The 19,268-nt window shown below is 45.5% G+C and overlaps 1 long non-coding RNA gene across 3 annotated transcripts in view; it reads left to right on the plus strand.

The window, feature by feature from the left end:
- LOC138258694 (uncharacterized) overlaps positions 1–19,268 on the plus strand; it is a 392,773-nt gene that overhangs the window by 93,943 nt on the left and 279,562 nt on the right. For all 3 annotated transcript variants that reach the window (XR_011198512.1, XR_011198508.1, XR_011198514.1), the window contains exon 2: positions 6,707–6,796. This is a non-coding gene — a long non-coding RNA (uncharacterized lncRNA). The remainder of the gene's footprint in view (positions 1–6,706; positions 6,797–19,268) is intronic.

Here is a 19,268-nt window from a genome sequence, read left to right on the forward strand (position 1 = left end):
GAGGACGCCGGCTCAGAATTGAGCCGGCGGAGTGGGAAGGTGCGATGGGTGCAGTTGCTAGGCAGACACTGAAATTCCTTTTGGGGCCCTCTTACGGGGGCCCCTGCAGTGCCCATGCCATTGGCATGGGCACTGCAGGGGCCCCCAGGGGCCCCGCGGCACCCCCTACCACCATCCTGTTCCCGGCAGGGAGAACTGCCAGGAACAGGATGGCGGTAGGGGGTGTCAGAATCCCCATGGCGGCGGAGCGCGCTCCGCCGCCATGGAGGATTCTCATGGGCAGCGGAAAGTCGGCGGTACACCGCCGACTTTCCGTCTCTGGCCGCGGCTGAACCGCCGCGGTCAGAATGCCCAGTGGTGCACCGCCAGCCTGTTGGCGGTGCTACCGCGGTCATTCGCCCTGGCGGTTTTTACCGCCAGGGTTAGAATGACCCCCTATGTCTTTGATCATAGACAAAACCATGTGCATTGTCACTCTAATTCTTTTCAATCTCTTCCATTGCTATACCAAAGCTCCTAACATCTTGTTCAAGGTCATCTACTACCATTTATCCTGTATGGCTGAAACCTCAACTTTTTCACACTTCCCAAACTCTGCTATGGCCAGTCTTGCTTGTGCTCATTCCAGCTCCTTGTGGAATACCTCTGACATGAACTCCCTGTGTATTTCAGGGCTGTGGCATGTGTTACATGGAACATCCCCTCCAATGCGCTGGAGCCAGCAAGGCACTCGAGAACTTGGGGGAATATCTATAGTATGTTTGCACCGAATTAGCGTCATTTTAATGAGATGCAAGGCCATTGGGGTGGTGGGCACGACTACTGTCTTTTCTAAGACAGGAGTCATGTGGTATGGATGGTTGTGCGTCAGAAAATGACTATAGGCAGGTTAGAGTAATTTTTTTAACTCTAACCTGCCTAATGTCATGTTTTGGTGCAACCCCCCCTTCTTCCTTACTGCCAGCCCCACCCGACTAATGTCATTTTTTTTTTTACACTAGCCATCCTTTGCACCAGCTTGCACCATTGCATAAATATGGTGCCCGGCTGGTGCACAAAAATTGTGCAAGCAGGTGCTAAACGTTTTGGTGCAAAACTGCGTTAGTGCAGTTTTACCCAAAAAAATATAATTTAGGGCCTTGTTGGTTTGATCTCCCTCTCCAGCCTCCCTTCACAATCCCTAAGTGTTCTGCTGATGTTTTGTCCCTGCCCTTATCCTCGCTAGTTATGACTTCCCCTAACCAGAGTTCATGTAACTCTTCGCCAAACGTTCTAATCAGAAAGCCTGTTTTCAGTTTCTGTCCTACGAAATATGTAAACAAACATATATGGCTAAAATAGCTGAATTTACAGGACATATCCCTGAATACTCGCAATATGGTCTAAATAGTGCTCCTTCATAGCCATCGTTCCGGATCCCGTCTTTTTTTCAAAGGAATACTGTGGGGACACTAATAAATCATTTAGGGGCATATTTATACTCCGTTTGCGCCGAATTAGCGTCTTTTTTTTCTACGCAAATTCGGCGCAAAACTAACGCCATATTTATACTTTGGCGCTAGACGCGTCTAGCGCCAAAGTATGAGTAAAGAGCGTAATTTTTTAGCGTGAACGCCTTCCTTGCGTTAATGAGATGCAAGGTAGGCGTTCCCATCCAAAAAAATGACTGCGACGCAAATGCGTCGTATTTATACTCCCGGGCAAAAATCACGCCCGGGAGTTGGCGGGGCAGAAAACCCTGCATTTGCGCCACTTTTTAACGCCTGGGTCAGGGCAGGCGTTAAGGGACCTGTGGGCTCAAAATGAGCCCACAGCTGCCCTCCCATGCCCCCAGGGACCCCCCCTGCCACCCTTGCCCACCCCAGGAGGACACCCAAGGATGGAGAGACCCACCCCAGGGACATTCAGGTAAGTTCAGGTAAGTATAACATTTTTTTTTTTTAAATATTTTTTTGTGGCATAGGGGGGCCTGATTTGTGCCCCCCTACATGCCTCAATGCCCAATGACCATGCCCAGGGGACATAAGTCCCCTGGGCATGGCCATTGGGCAAGGGGGCATGACTCCTGTCTTTACTAAGACAGGAGTCATGTAAATGGCGTCTGGGCGTCGTTAAAAATGGCGCAAATCATGTGGAGGCGATTTTTTAGCGTCAACCTGACTTGCACCATTTTTAAGACGCCCTAACGCCATTTTTCCCTACGCCGGCGCAGCCTGGTGTACGTGGTTTTTTTCCACGCACACCAGGCAGCGCCGGTCTGCTTACGCCGGCTAACGCCATTCAATAAATACGGCACCCGCATGGCGCTTCAGAATGGCGTTAGCCGGCGCAAAATTTTTTGACGCTAAACTGCGTTAGCGCAGTTTAGCGTCAAAAAGTATAAATACGGGCCCTAGTTGCATAAAAGTAAAAGATCCCCTTTAGTTATTCCTTGCACGTTTTTGACAGCTGTTTAACACAGTTACAACGAAATCAACAGCACTGAATTTCACTTATATGGACATTTGATTAATTACTCAATGTTAAAGCGCGGGCAGAAACATCGCTATAATAAATGAAACACCAAAACGGATGCGCTTCCTTTTCTCGTATTGCTTCAGTAACGGTAGATTTTTATGAACTTTAAATTAAGAGCATATTTTAAGCCACATAAAAAATACTGTATGTCTTTAATATCATTTCCTACTCTCTTATAGCCACATCGACAAGACTAAACGAGCCCATTATCAAAACCATCTGAAAAGGAACAGCAGGACGCTATTGGAATTGGCAAAAATGAGCTGTTGTAAACATCTGACTTCTATAATTATCGCCACAGTAAATGTAAAAAGCTCTTACAGAACATACGAATAAATTCCAGACAAACTAATTAATAGAGGAAATTCAGCAATAAACCCAGGAAGGGTTACATTTACCTGAATTTCCCACTGTAGAAAAGAATACCTTTTCAACATTTCTAAGGAAGCAGCAACAACACAGTTGCCACAGAGATAAATAAAGGGAGAGCTTTAAAAGGAAGAAGGAATTAAATAATTCGAAGCAAAATGTTCCAATCTTTTTTCTTTGAACCGAGTATATGTCAGATGGAGAAATATTATCTGAAACAAATGCACTAAATGCTCCGTTTTTTCTATTGTTCTACATTTAAAATAGATACATACAATTATTTTAATATAACATTTAAAATAATAAAATTCCACTCATTCATTCATTATTAAAGTTTAAGGTTTGTTTTTTTAACATGTTTTCTATACTTTATCATAGGGAGATCGTCACATGGAATGTCGAGTCTCTCTTTGAAACAGTAGAGAAAAATAAAAACGTTTATTTCCCACAAAATAATGGTTAAAAACATTTTTATGTTGAATATTAATCTAAATATATTTTGTATATGTATTTTAAATGTAGAATAAAAAAAATAGTTACACTACTAACTTAATGTTGAATTCATTTTTAATTAATACAAATATATTAAACTAAATAAAAATATATTTTTCTGAAGATTAATGTAAAAGAAAATTCCCGTCTAAAGTAAAAAAAATACATTTTTATTATGCATGAATAATTACTAAAAGTGTTGTATAGAATTAATTAAAAGTAATATCATTACATTCTGATAACAAATTATTCATTTATACTTTCAAAAACGTTGTTAAAAGTATTGATAATTAAAAATATATATTTTAAAATTTGTTTTACCATGAAATTAGATTGAGATACATTTTTTTAACATTTATTTTAATGTAAATTATTTACTCTCTGCCTTGATTATCTGGGGAGTGATGTAGAATCAGTGCTTGGCAAATATTTATTGCTGGACTCCAGCTCTGAGCTGTTTTAATTTACTATTGTGTGGTCCTTTTTTGGCTGTCATAACTTTAGAAGTGCCATTTGTGAATAGCAGTGAGCTTACTCGTTTGTGGGTGGGTGCATGTACCTCTATAAACACCTTCCTTTTCCCCTCTAACCCCCTCCCATTTAGGAATTAGTATGCCCCTTTTTCCAGCCACTCTCTCAGGTCCCTCCCACATTTACTACTAAGTATAAAACTTACATCTGTGAGGATATTCCCATAGAAAAGATAGGAAAGGTGGAGATGGAAATTTACATCCATAAGGTTATGAATCACATTTTGTAGTACATTAGTAGTGCTACTGTAGTACTACTAAGCGTACTACAAATTGCACTTTGTGAATAGACCCATCGTTTATGTGCATTTGAAGAGCCAAAATGCCAGAACAGAAGCATCAATAATCTAGATGAACTATGTTCTTCTCCTCCTCACATATGCTAACTGTAACTGTCAAAGGTTTACCTATCTGGAAAATGCCATGGGCAGGACCCAATGCATGAAGGACACCCTAGTGAGTGAAGACCTGAAAGACGTTCACACAGAAAAGATAATGGCTGAAGAGGGATCGCCTAAAGCTCCTTTTTATGTGTATTCTGAATGCATTTAGTTTGAATGTTGTGTTGTGTGTTTGTCTTTTGTATGATGTGTGGTGGGTGCCTTACATCCTCCTATTCCTTTCCAATGTTCAATCTCTCAATACATCTATTCTGACTTCTCTTCTCTTCTTTCCTTTTCTTTCCCAAATCACTTTACATCACGTTTTACGTTCTTCCTCCTTTTTACTCGCGTCTGCTTTTCTTTTCCCACTTCATGAAAGTCATTTATTTGTTCTCCATTAAAAAAGTAAGTATGAGAAAGGTGCTGTTTAATTTGGTATGTGGTGGACAAGAAGCATGGATACATGTTTTCAGTAGTGTGACTTACATGCTTCTATGACTTTGTCCACTAGCCCTATGAGCCCAGAGTAATGTGTAGTCCTAAACAGTCTGCACTATAGGAAAAGTTTTGAAGTGGATTTGGTGTTTAAATATTGTTGGATGAAAGTGTATATTACTTAGTCATAATATCAGTGATTATATTGAAGTTGTTGATCAACTTCTATCTTCCCTAGTTAGTAAATGAGTTAAAATGCAGGCACATAGAATGTATCCAATGTAGGTCAATTTTCTGCTTTCTTTTCTGCCCTGTGATTTACACCCTCCCATTCCGTTCTGCATGCAATCCATAAATTACTCTATCCTCCTTTTTTTTCCTAATGTTCCTTCCCTTTCATTCTAAAACCCCTTTTCCTCACTTTCTAGTAACGTATACCTCCTTTTTCACTTTTGTCCACTTTTTTCTTCCCTCTGCATGAAACCTATGTATTTATTTGAGTACAGAAAAGGACATATGAGGAAGGCCTTCTTGACAACTGGTGGAGAAGAATGATGGTGAAAACTATTTCCACTGGTGTGAGAAAGTGGTTTATTAGTTTGGGTGGATTGAGGTCCATGAGAAGTATTGCAATTATGATCTTGTTAGCTCCAGTTAAAGGTTTCAGTAATTTAAACCTGAGCTCAACCCCTGGGAGCCATGGTACAGAGAAGACAGGCTTAACAGTTAAAAATTCAAATACACAACACAACAAAAATTCCACTCCACCTTATTAAACAATAGAGTAAATGTTAATCAACCAAATGAAACTTTAACAACAAAAATCCAGTAAGGGGAGCTAGAGATATGAATTTCTAAAGATGCAAGAGAAAATAGCTAACAAATAAACACAATGTACCAATGGTAGTCAACAGTTGCAGTAGACAGGGACCCAGGTATGATTTCAGGCTGACCACGATGGAGCCCAGTTGGATAAACCATCCAGGTTAGGCTTGGTCAGAGATTTTATCTTGAGGCTTAGTCTTTTTTCTGGAAGTTAAAATGCTTCAGCTGGGCAGGACAGCAAGCTGTATCAGTAGAAGTCCTCACAACGTTGGATGGGGCATGTGTGAAGTACCACTTAATCCATTGATTTTGGCAGAAAATGCTTAAAGCAGGATACACTAAAATTTTGTGCCAAGTGAAGTCCTCTCGCCAGTCAGGTACTTCCATGCAGTCAAGATTTTTAACTTCTAAATTAGTCACTTTTTTAGAGCTTGGGAGCCATAAGCGGGAAAAGGTTGCAGCTGCATCTGATGCTGAATTTCACCAGGTCAGATTCCTGGATCAGGTTGGTGCTGCAGAAGAGGTCCAAGTCAAAGAAACCTGATTTCTTAGTCCAGCGAGGTCATTCACCACACCCACTCACCTTAAGGCCAGGAATCTGCAGGGGGATGATAGTCTGCCCTCACCCTCCAAAACCAACCCTCAGCACATGAACAATTATGGGTGCTAGTGATTGATTAAAGGGGCAAATGGGGTTGGGATGACAGGGACAAGAAAAAGATGATGGTCTTAATTTGTTGTTGTCTTCACAAGCAGATCTACCAATTGGATGGGACGGTGTCAGAGGAGTTGCTTCCCAATTGTTGATACACTTGTAGGCAGTGTTTTATCCCTGTCACTTGTTTTCCTTACTGTTATTCCATAGGAAGCCTAATAGTGTTCTTAACCAAAGGAAAAGTTAGGAATGTAATGTCTTCATAGGCAATCCCAAAAGGCCTGCATTTTTCTTGACCTGAGAGTCATGTGTAAAAGCAACTTTTTCTTAAAAGGGGAGTCTACAGTTTGTTGCTCCAGTAACTACTAAAGTTGGTGCATAGATTGGTTGTCTTAGCTTTAAGTTTTTTTGGCCCGGTACGCTGACCTGGACCAATGTGTTGCTGTAGTTTGTGAATGCTGACTTTAACCTTTCTTTGTCTTTTGTGCTTCCTTTTGCAGTATTGGGAGTGCAGAGACCAAGATGTTGGCAGGATGAGGAGGTGAGAGAAGCTTGGGATCCAGAGGTGTTGCCAGGATTTGAGAAATCAGGTAAGAAGGTTGCATGTGAAAAACACAATATTTATAGAACTGCACCCAAGTTGGCCTCCAACTCTCGTGAGACTCCATTCATTTGTCAATGCGGTTTATATCTGACAGGATGCACATGTGAATGAGCATTGACAGGGTATTGTGGCCTTCTCAAGAGCCTCACAAGCATGATGTTGGCATAATGGTGTAATGAGGTGATGAATGGTCACATTTACTGTGTGCTGGTGAGATGAGAGATAGCAATAGGTCAACACATTCCTCCTTCTCCCAGACTCCTGCGTCTCACATGTCATATAAGGCACCTAGGGATTGAGATGCGGAACAGGTAGCAACGGTCATGCCTTGGTCAGATGGACTGGTGTGGTTGGTCCTGCACCTAGGGAGATCTGGAAGTCCAAAAATGTTCTAAGTCAAGATTTTTCAGGAGTGGTAAGATAAGACCAGTTAGACATCAGCCAAGAGTCCTAGGACCTAAGGAACAGCAATTGCGGTTAAAACTTACTCGAATAGGAGCAACTTGCAGGGTCCAGGGCAGGTCCAGTTGGTACCAGACAGGTGGTAACCTCAAGAAAAGGTCTTGCAGCTTTTGGTAGGCCTGTAGTCACACAAGTCAGTTAACTGACCCTTGGAGACCACTTCTTTGTTCTTGGTATAAGGGGGAGCAGACCCAGTCTTCCAGGGCTCCTATAGGTTTAAAGCCAGCTGATCCAGTGTTCTTCTATGCCTCAACAGGTATAGAATGTATTCTGAAGAGGTGATGCCATGTTTATGCCTACCACTAGCTAATGGATTGAGGTGACTCCTGACACCTCTCTAAACAATGGAGTAACAAATCCTGGGGTAATCCTACAAAGCTTTTCAGAAGTTACAGTTTGCCCTACTGCAAACAATCACACATTGTCCCTCACTCCTAAAATCCAAAATGGGAAAACACTTCTGCCATTGTGCAGAGCCTGTGTGCCTACCAATAAGTGTGGCCAGATTAATGAGCTGTGTTCCCTCTAGGTTTGATTCCTGCCTGACTGAGAGGAAAAAAGATGGGCCCTTTCCAGGTGTCACCTAACATTTGCTTGTGACAGGAAAGACCCTCTTGAAGTAAATTAAGTTACTGGGTATACCCCAGTGGTCCTCCTGCCAGGGAAAGAGAAGAACCCCTTCCCACACCAAATGCATTGTCTTTGCTCTCATACCAGTTTCCATACCTCATCAGGGCTAAGCACTCACTTGGCCCCTGTTGCAAAGCCAATGCATATTAGCCGCCAGGAGCTTCAGCCAAGGAAAAGGTAGCTTTCTAAAAGTTGATTTTCCTGAATATTTATTAAAAAGCAGACTTCACTATTGAGTTGAGTTTTTAATAAATATATAATTAGTGGTCAAATCATATTTTTACCTGGTCCTAATCCAGAGATAACCGAAATAATATTTAATAGTACTTTTCAGTGTTTCCCTAAGGGCTAGCTAACCTTGCTATAGTTTAAATAGCATTCTGATGCTCGTCACAGTAAGTGCATGCTATCTTGAAATCTGGCCTGTGAGTTACAGGACCTATATAGAAGCGAATTATTAAAATTCAAAAGAAAGGTTTTTTCTGGTCAAAAATATTATTTGGACAGGTCGGGCTGCAGGTTTAAAACTGCAGCTGTTAGGCTACAGTGGTGACCTGGAGCCATGTTTGCTAGTTACATTGACGGGTGGCATGGTAGTGCTGTATTCCATAGGTGACAATCAACTCTCAGTGATATGGGTTTATTTAGTCTACGCAAACCACAGGAGCTATCCTTAGACCTAAGAAGGACAGGGTACTGAATAATAAGGAATCACAGATGTTTTTCCCATTATCATTTAGAAAATTGTTTGAGAATAATTAATGATTGAATATGAATCCAATCAACCAGCCAAATAAATGTAAAGAACAGTTTTAGAGACCAGAATACTGTACAATACTACTCTATATAGGGAGCCATTAAAAAAAATAACAAACTTCAAATATGTACAAAAGGATTTACAGCAAACAAATTTGGTGCTCTGTGAAAGAAATTGATCTCATGATACAAGTAGGTGTGGTGATAAAAACAATAACATGATCATAACATCATGATCAACAACAACAATGACGCCAACATCGCATCACTAACCACCAACCTCTCCAACCTCGGGCTCAGACAACTGGTCAACACACCCACCCACATCGCCGGCCACACGCTCGATCTGGTGTTCTCTGCAAGCAAGCACGTCACCTTCAGCGACACCACCGAACTCCACTGGACCGACCACCACTGCGTCCACGTCACATTCAAGAAACACACCGAGCACCACCGCACCCCACTACCTCCTCACCGCAGCTGGAGCAAAGTCACCGAAGCCCAACTAACCAGCACCCTCGCCCAGAACCCGCCTACCGACCCTACCGACCCGGACACCGCCGCCATCAACCTCCAACAATGGCTCCTCAACTGCGCAAACACCCTAGCACCACTCAAGAGGCCCACCGTCAAGCAAGAAAAGAAAAAAGCAGCCTGGTTCACAGACAAACTCATCGCCTCCACACGCACCTGCCAGAGACTTAAGAAGAAATGGCTACTCGAACGCACACCCGACAGCCTGACAACCCACAAGGAAGCCACCCGCAAGCACCACCAACTAATCCGACTTGCCAAACGCTCCCACTTCACAGAACACTTAAACAACAACGCACACGACAGCAAGGAGCTCTTCTGCCTCGTGAAGGAGCTCTCCAACCCCAGCGCCAACGTCAACGACGTCCCACCATCCCAGAAGCTCTGCGACGCACACTCCACCTTCTTCTATCAGAAGATCGCCGTCATCCACGACAGCCTCAACACCACACCTCCGCCAGACCCCACCCCCAACATCTCCTCCTACGCCAACCACCTTACCACCTGGACCCATGTAGATGATGCCAAAACGCGCAGGATCATGAACTCCATCCATTCAGGATCCCCTTCAGACCCTTGCCCACACCACGTCTACAACAAAGCTGTCTCCACCATTGCCCCCCAACTCCGAAAGATCATCAACCTATCTTTTGAAACCGCGACTTTCCCGGACAGCTGGAAGCACGCCAATATCCAAGCCCTCCACAAGAAACCCAAGGCTGACCCCAACGACCTCAAAAAATTCCGCCCGATCTCCCTCCTCCCTTTTCCAGCAAAGGTCATCGAGAAGATCGTCAATGCCCAGCTCACCCACTACCTCGAGGACAACTCCATCCTGGACCCCTCCCAGTCCGGCTTCAGACGCAACCACAGCACCGAGACCGCGCTCCTTGCCGCCACAGATGACATCAGACAGCAAATGGACAACGGCGAAACTTCAGCCCTCATCCTCCTGGACCTCTCCGCCGCCTTCGACACAGTCTGCCACCGCACCCTACTAACACGCCTCCACGAAGCCGGTATACAAAACAAAGCCCTCAACTGGATCTCCTCTTTTCCCTTCGGCAGAACCCAGAGAGTCCGTCTCTCACCCTTCCACTCCGAAGCCACCAACCTCATCTGCGGCGTCCCCAAGGCTCCTCGCTAAGCCCGACGCTGTTCAACGTCTACATGGCACCCCTCGCACAACTGGCCCGGCAACTCAATCTCAGCATTCTCTCCTACGCCGATGACACCCAGCTCATCCTCTCCCTCACTAAAGATCCACACACCGCCAAAGCCAACCTCCATGAGGGACTGAAATCCATCGCCGAGTGGATGAGAAACAGCTGCCTGAAATTGAACTCTGACAAGACGGAGGTCCTCATCCTCGGACGCACCCCCTCGGCATGGGACGACTCCCGGTGGCCGACCGAGCTGGGACCCCCCCAACACCAACCACGCACGCAACCTCAGCTTCATCCTCGACCCCGCCCTCACCATGTCCAAACAGGTCAACGCAGTCTCCTCCTCCTGCTACAACACCCTCCGCATGCTCCGTAGAATCTGCAAGTGGATCCCAACGGAAACCAGAAAAACTGTGACCCAGGCCCTCGTCAGTAGCAGACTTGACTACGGCAACGCACTCTACACAGGCATCCCAGCAAAAGACATCCAACGACTCCAACGCATCCAAAACGCCTCCGCCCACTTGGTCCTCGGCGTACCCCGCCGATGCCACATCTCCCACCACCTGAAGGACCTCCACTGGCTCCCCGTGGACAAGAGGATCACCTTCAAGCTCCTCACCCACGCCCACAAGGCGCTCCACAATGCTGGACCCGCCTACCTGAACAACAGGCTCAACTTCTACGTCCCCTCCCGCCAACTCCGATCTGCCAACCTCTCCCTCGCTATCGTTCCCTGCTTCCAACGCAAGACTTCCGGCGGCAGATCCTTCTCCTACCTCGCAGCCAAGACCTGGAACTCCCTCCTGACCCCCCTGCGCCAGACCCAGGACCTTCTCACCTTCAGGAAACTCCTCGAAACCTGGCTCTTCGACCAATAGCAGCCCCCCTCCGCCCACCCCCCTCAGCGCCTTAAAACCCTAATGGGTACGTAGCGCGCTTTATAAATATTGTGATTGATTGATTGATTGATTGATAAATGAGATGGCAAGCAAAGAGATTGTGAGCTGAAGTAACCAGTCATAGCAAAGAAAGAATCATGTATCTTGAATAAGAAGCTCCTAGTAAACCATCCTTTTTATCAACTGTCTTCGTATTCACCAATGTTGACAATGTTTCAACCCTTATGAAAAATTTAGAGGGTGATCATCAGGACAAAAATTATTAAAGGTCTTCTAGGAGGAATTTAATTACCCATATCACTTTAAAGAAGTACCCCTGCAAAAAATAACAAAGGGACGACTATCAGAATTTACTTAGAAAAAGGTGATCCATGCATTAGTTCAGGTTACGCTGTATGGAACTTACAAAATGATAACACAGCAAGGTCCAGAATATGCAAAATGATGTAAAGTCCAATGAAAAAAATACCATTAGAGATTGGGAAATTGTTAAAAAAGTATCACTCATTCAGGGTATCAAGCACATTGTCTGGGGTGGATTGATTAAGAAATGTGAGACCTGAAAGTGATTGCCAAACTAGGAGAGAGAACCCCACCAATTCAAACTGGGCAAGAATAATTTATGCTTGGGGGTCTAGTCAACCTCAAAGGATTACTGCAGAACAATCATAAAGGAGTCCTTAAAGTAAGTGTTTAATATTTCCAAATAGACTGCAAAGGTGTAAGGGGCACATTTCACTTCAGTGGTAATATTTATTGCTATCCATCCATGTCCAGCTCCTAGGCAATATCTGAGAAGTGATTCAAAAAAAGGAATTCACACAAAAAACATTTGAACATGAGAATATCATATACTCTCTTGCATCCCCCATCCCTGAGCCTAATTAGGCCCCAGGGACCTCACCACCTGGGGACAAAGTATAATTAAAAGGGGCTGGCTGCATGGCCGCTCCCCAGACCTTATTAAGCCCTGATGACCCATTCCCCTGGCTGTATTTTTTTTTTAAAGGAGAGGGCGGCATGTAGCCCCCTCCACAATCCTCATTAGGAACTGGAAACCCTATCGCCCAGGGATGTTTTTATTTTAAAGAGAAGGGGGGGGGCAAGTGGTCTTCCCTTCCCCAGCCTCATTAGGCACTGGGGACCCCATCCACTATGGCCATTTTTATTTCAAAGGGGAGGCAGACTGCATGCCCCCCCCCTCCTCAAGCTTATTATGGCAACAGGTACCCACTTATCTGGACCTGCCTTTATTGTAAGTGAGTGCCCCAGTGCCCACCCAGGGCATCCACCATACACATGTTGGAGACCACGGACAAAGAACCATCTGGCTCTGGAAGCTGGTATTGATCCCACCCAGAGGGAGCAGATACTTATGCGTGCTTATCCAGGTGGGAGCAATTTGTGATCTGTTTCCCTGCTCGCACTGATGCAAGTCTACACCCAGCCAGTGGGAGCATTTTCAAAGCTTGCACCCACAGGGAGCATAGTTACAAGCCACTATCACCACCGGAGCAACACTTTATGTGACGATCCAGGGGTGCTGTGCCCTGAGCCATATTTACAAGGTGGCATTACGACACTAGTTAGACAGCTAAATTTAGCACCAGCGCTAGGGGAAATACAGGAGTGCACCATATTTTCATAAATATGGTGCATCCTTGCATTTCTGAAGTGACGCAATGCAGTGCTGCCAACTTTGGAGCAGAGCCTGCCTGTACCACTTTCTTGTAAATCTGCTCACTTGTGTTTACCCCCATATAGAGGGAGATTTCGAAATAGTCCCATCAGGCAGGTGCAAACACAAGTTTCTCTGCCCATGCCAGTACGAGCAGGTGAGTCATTGTGTGCTGTGGTGGGCTCCCCAGGGCATGTAAAGTGAGCCGGATCTGTAGGAGATGGAGTCCCTGGGGCCTATAAAGGCTTAGGGAGGAGGGACGCTTGCCGCCTCACTTTTAATTTGTGTAGAGGCACTGGGGGATGGGGTCTCCAGGGCATTTTAAAGACTAAGGCCCCATTCCTTAAAATATACTTTGTGCCTGGTGGATGGGGCCCCAAGGCTGAATATGGCTCGAGAAGGGGAGGTGTGGGCCCTCCTCTCCATAATAATGAATTTGGGTCCTGGGGGAGGGGGTTCGCAGGCCCGAAAATGGCTTGGAGATGTAGGCTGTGCCTTTCTACCATAATTATTAAAGTAGGACATGGGGAATGGGGTCAATGGGCCAGAAAATAGCCTGGGTACAATGGAGCCCCAGAAAGCCATTTAAGGGTTATTTTTTGCTGTGATCCCATAAAAGTAATTTTTTGTTGTTGGCCCAAGGGGGTAGTACCTCCCATGGGGGATTAGGGGGCCAGAGTATCCCTGCATTGACTCCTTAAATTTTTTTTTTCTATATGCTCAGGACAAATGAATAAGGGCCTGATTTAGAGTTTTGTAGATGGGTTAATCCGTCACAAATGTCCCGCCCACCATTTTACGATTTCCATAAGATAAAATGGAATCATAATATCATCATGTTTATGTTTATGATCGAGTAAACCGTCTGCCAAACTCTAAGCAGGCCTTTAGCCCCTGAGCTCTGCAATGGCTGAAAGCAACATTATATACTTACTGACGATTGCCAGTTGATTGTTATAGTTAGAACCGTGTTTACATAGAAGAAACCTTTTTGTGACTTGCTTATATCTTTGGCACCGTTTGATGAATCTTCACTAACATTTTCAACAAAAAGTGCCCCAGTGATTCTTATGGTGCACGGAAAGTCTCGGGATTATCCATTAAGCAGGAGCTGAGAAAAAGGGGGAGTCAAAAAACATTTGTTTACCATGTTAATCCCTATTGGAGCTTTGAACATCACTACAGCCCAAACCACTGGACAGAATGACACCAAATATGGCAGAAAGCTAGCTTTCGGTACGCAGATTATGCTTTTGGTTATTTTGGTGTAAATCCATTCAGTAGTTTTTGAGAAATTAATGGAAATCTAAATTTGTATCTCCCTGGCTGCGACGACTTTGCAAATAAGGATGAGCTCATGCAGGGAAATGCAGAGCTCTGACTGGCTGCCAACACTTCAAGCAGGAAGTGTTGGCAGCCATATTGGGACTCTGCTTCAGCCTACTCTCACCTCCAAAATGCCAAAAAAGGGGCCAGGGAAGGTACATCCTGACCCCTTAGCTCTGGTGTTGGGGTCCTAACGGACCCTGCCAGAGCAAAACATCACTTTAAAAAAAAATGTTATTGCAAATTTGTGCCATTGTCATGAGTTCAATGTAATAATAAAAAAATAAAAAAACATGCTTGTTTCTTGCTAAGCCCCCAGGTGGGCCAGATCCTGGGGGCATTGAAAATATAAGGAGGGCGCACAGGCCCCCTCTCCAGGACTTATATTTCCCTGGGGACCACCACCTCCCCCGGGATTTGTCCATATTACAGGGCGTGGGGGCCCCCCACGCCCTGGGGACCACCACCTCCCCGGGCTAAACAGTAAAATCAGGCTGGCGAACCACACAGACCCCCAAAGCCCCAGGGACTGCCACGGCCTTGGGCTCATTACAACAGTAATCATGTTTGGGGCTGTCACCTCCCCGGGGCCTGATTGTAATTGTGTGCAGGGAGGCCATTCAGCCCCTCGGTGGAGGGACTAAAATAGAAGAAAGAAGTGATACAATATATATATATATATATATATATATATTCGCTTAAAAAAACAAAGGTTACAGGTATGTTATAGTTAGGTTCACATTTTAGACGTACCAAATGATAGAAAATCACCAGTTATATTTAGAGTTATCTGTAGTTACTATAACTCCTGCCCCAAGGCAGCTATAACTCGCATCCCCACCATGCACAATTTTTTTCGTCAAAAAGTTACTGCAAATATTACGCTGATATTATCAATGATGTTATTAAAGATGTCATGAGTGCCGTAAGTTTTATATATGATACATTCATATAGCTGGAACTTGAGTTCTGTTCTTCTGGCTGAATAGCCCTGCTCACCAGCACTGATCACATTATGGCAGGCTAAGCAATAAAGGCCACCACTGCCAAACAAAGAGTCTGACTGTTCCGTCTTGCTCTGGAGGACAACTGCTGGTAAGGTGGATCCAGGAGGTGTTATATCCTGCAGACTTGCTGCTGATGCTGATGCCCCTTCCTCTTCTTGCCGGAATCTTTTGGCTGCTATAAACTCCTTGGAATGTTGCACACATTAAGATGCTTATGCAACACTGAAGTCCTAAAGCTGTATTTTTGGCAGTTCTGTGGATGAAACTTCTTGCAAAGCTTGTAATACAAGTCTCTGGTGGTCCTATAGATTTTTCCTGGGGCACTTGATGCTACTGCTGGTCACTCCCTTAAGTCACTGTTTTTAAGTTTGAACCCCAAAAACCAAGAAGACCACAAACATGTTGGAGTTATGTAAAGAGGCTGGTAAGCCAAAGAGACTAATTATGTAGGATAACCTTAGAAAAGAGACAGGATCCAAACAGAAAAGCTCCTACTGCAAGTCATTGGTTTTACTTTACTTTGCGAGTACCGAAGTAGCACCAAAGTTAAAAAACAGAAGGGAAAAACATCCTTAAATTTCTTCGTAAGGATAAGCTCTTACAATACCCCTAGGCTTCAACTTAAAAAAGTCCCTTACCTAGTAAACTCAATTTTTGTAAAACATAGAGTCATACTGTACTCCAGAGGGATCCATAAAAGGAAGCAAAGGCCCTGCTGAAGTCATACAGCATGACCTTGTTAACTCTATGGGTCATGCAAAGTAACACCGTACCTTATTAGAGGTAATAAAAATAAAAAAACAGCCTTTTGATTGGCCAGGGCAAATGTATCCCACAACCTACAGAAAATAAACAAGAACTAACTTCTTGACTTCCATTTGACATTAGTCTTTTGCCATTGTGACTGGAAATGATACAATCCAGATCCATCATGACATTTAAAAGCAGAGAAAGTCAACCATCAACCAGTACCAGCACAGGCCTTTCTTAACGTCTCCATTGCAGGATGATATTATGTTTGTGCCTACACGAGCCACAGCACCACCATCCTTCAGACCTGATAATGAATAGAAATTGTTTATTTTCCACAGGGTAAAAAATGCCTGTTATTTCCCTTGCACAGTCAGTGCTGCAGTGAGGAAAGTCACGACAGTACTCCATGGATGTGGAAATACATTTGGTCTCATCACCCTAATCACATTGCCTGGGCTGAGCTAGAGAGACACAGGAAAGAAAATGATGATGATGTGGAAAGTACACCACCTGAGATTCTACAGCAAGCAGAAGAAGAGGATTACCATTTCATCTAGTACTATGAAATGTACTGTACTATCTGCAAATAAGGTATCTCTTTACAGGGAAAAACAAAAAAGCTGTCTCCAAAGCTCTATAACTACATATAAAGGAGCAATACAAGAACTCTTACACACCAGTTAGAAAATAAAACAAATATTGTCTTTTAAAAGTCAAAATGTAAAATATGTTACAATATAGATTTGCCGTTGAAAAAACAATTACAGACAAATACAAAATAAATGTTTACTAGCAGAAAAACATTTGGCTGGTGGTCGCAGGCACATGGCGGTTCCACCACCAGCCCTGCCCCGCCAAAAGAACTCCACCAGCCGTATTGCGACCTGTAATACGGCCTGGCGGTGTCTGGATGGTGGGGTGCCTGTTCCCGTTCCCTGCTGGATGACCTCCTCGCAGGACAAGGTAAGTTGATCATCTGACAGGAGAGGGAGATGGGAGGGTGGGGGTGTTGTGTGTGTGTGTGTGTGTGTGTGTGTGAATGGGTGTTGTCTGTGTGTGTGTATGTAAATGTGTATGCATGTGTGAGTGGGTGTTGTCTGTGTGTTTTAATTTGTGTGTGTATGCATGTGTGTATGGGTGTGTGAATGCGTGTATGGATGCTTGTAAGTGAGTGTGTGTGTATGGATGCTTGTGAGTGAATGTGTGTAGGGATGCTTGTAAGTGAGTGTGTGTATGGATGCTTGTGAATGAATGCATGTAAGTGTTGGTGAATATGCGGGGTGCATGAATGAGTGTATGCGGGGGGTGTGTGGGAGTCTGTGTACATGTGGGTGAATGCAGGCAGGGGGGCCTTACACTGGTACCACTACCGCTGCAGAAACCTTGATAGAAAGCCAACCCCTAATACCGCCGGCGGCCTTCATTTGCCTGCCGGGTCAGAGATGCTAATCTCCGGCCCGCTGGGTCCAATCGCCCTGGTGGTACAGGCAGGGATGTGGCGGGTTGGCAGAGGCCAACCTGCCACACTCATAATGTGGTGGTCTTCACCACTGGCCCGTCGGTGATGAGGCTGCCACTGTGGCGCTGGTGGTCATAATGAGGGCCTTAGTCCACACATCATGGTCCCAAGTTGACTCCTAACAGCAAATAGGCCTCCACATCATAGTGGCGTCAATTGGACAGACAGGCACCTCAGGGGTTTGTGGGGGTGGTGGTGGGAGTCGCTTGGATTTGGAATGGGGGTATCTCTGGGCTTGGGAGAGGGGACTTTGGCTCTGGGAGGAGTGGACTTTTTGAGGGGTGGAGGAGCAGGGGAAACACCAGAGGGGGCACTAGAGGAATGGGAGGTGGAAGGTCCTGGAGGGGCAGGGGGAGATGAAGTTTAGGGGCAACACGGGGTGGGACAGGAATAGGGAAGAGGTCAAGGGTGGCAAGGAAGACCCTTTTAGTTACATGGGGCGGTCACATAAATGAGAGATGGGAGTGGAGGTAGGGGGCCTGCTCATGTGACTTGTTGTGTGCTGTATGTGGATGCTGGTGTGCAATGTGTGCATGTGTGTGGTGGGTGTATGTTGGGTGGGTGAGTGGGTGGGTGATTGTGTATATCATAGGAGGAGGGGGCAGAGATGCAGGGAGGGGGAATGGAAGATGTGTGAATGAATGTTGGGATGGTGTGTGCAAGTGAGGTGGATGTGCTGCAGGTTGTAGAGAAGGTGATTGTGGTGTGTGGGGTGGGTGTCTGTAAGTCTGCTGTTGTGGTGATTGAGGGTATGACAGGAATTGCTAGCAGGACCAGTGTTTGATGATGCAGTGCTGGCAGGTGTGAGTGGTGATGTGAGTGCAAGGGAGCCTTCTGTGGGAAGTGTCTGTTGTTATGTATGCAAATGTGTGTTGTGTGTGTGCATGCGTGTGGGTTTGTTTATGGTGCTTAGCTTTGCCTCCGTGCACCTTGTCTGTTGTGATGGGTGTATGCTGGTCTGTAGGTGTGCCCTGGATGGGTGAAGGGATAGGGTATGTGGATTGGGAACAGGTAGCTGGAGTGGGGACAGAAGATGAAGGGACTCTGGCTGCCATCAATGAGGAGGCAAGAGCCTGAAACGATCTCTGTAGGCCAGAGAAGGCACTGTGAATGCCTTCCAGGTAGGCATTTGACTACTGCATCTGGGATGTGCGTCCCTGGATGGCATTCACAATGGTTGTCTGCCACACAGAGATGAACCTCAGGAGGTCAATAGCCTCCTCATTAAGGGCAGCAGGGGTGGCTGGGGCAGGGGCAGAGGTGCCTGCGGCGAATGAGAAGCCCACACTCTTGGGTGAGCGGGCACGGGCAACAGGGTGGGGAGCTAAGGGAGGGTGGTAAGGGGTGTGGCAGACAAGGATGGTGCTCGGGTGGTCCCAGATGGGTCCCCCACCACCAGGGATCCGCCATCGGAGGAGGAATCTGAACCAGATATCATGGTAGCTCCAGTCTCCCCCATGGTGCTCACCCTCCATCCCACTGATCCCCTCGGCTTCACTGGTGCCAGCCACCTGGGTCCCGTGGGCTGCTGCATCCCCACTCACCGGTGTCCTTCCTCCTTCGCCAGATGATGTTAATGCATACATAGACAGAGCTGGACTGAGAAGGAAGGTGGGAGCAAATAAAAGGAGGGAAATGGTAAAAGCCCACACATTAATCTGACATACAAAAAATAAACACATTTGCCCCTGTCGGGAAAACAAGACCCCACATTACAGTCCTGCA

Source organism: Pleurodeles waltl, chromosome 2_1 (genome assembly GCF_031143425.1).
Source record: "Pleurodeles waltl isolate 20211129_DDA chromosome 2_1, aPleWal1.hap1.20221129, whole genome shotgun sequence".
Classification (NCBI taxonomy): domain Eukaryota; kingdom Metazoa; phylum Chordata; class Amphibia; order Caudata; family Salamandridae; genus Pleurodeles; species Pleurodeles waltl.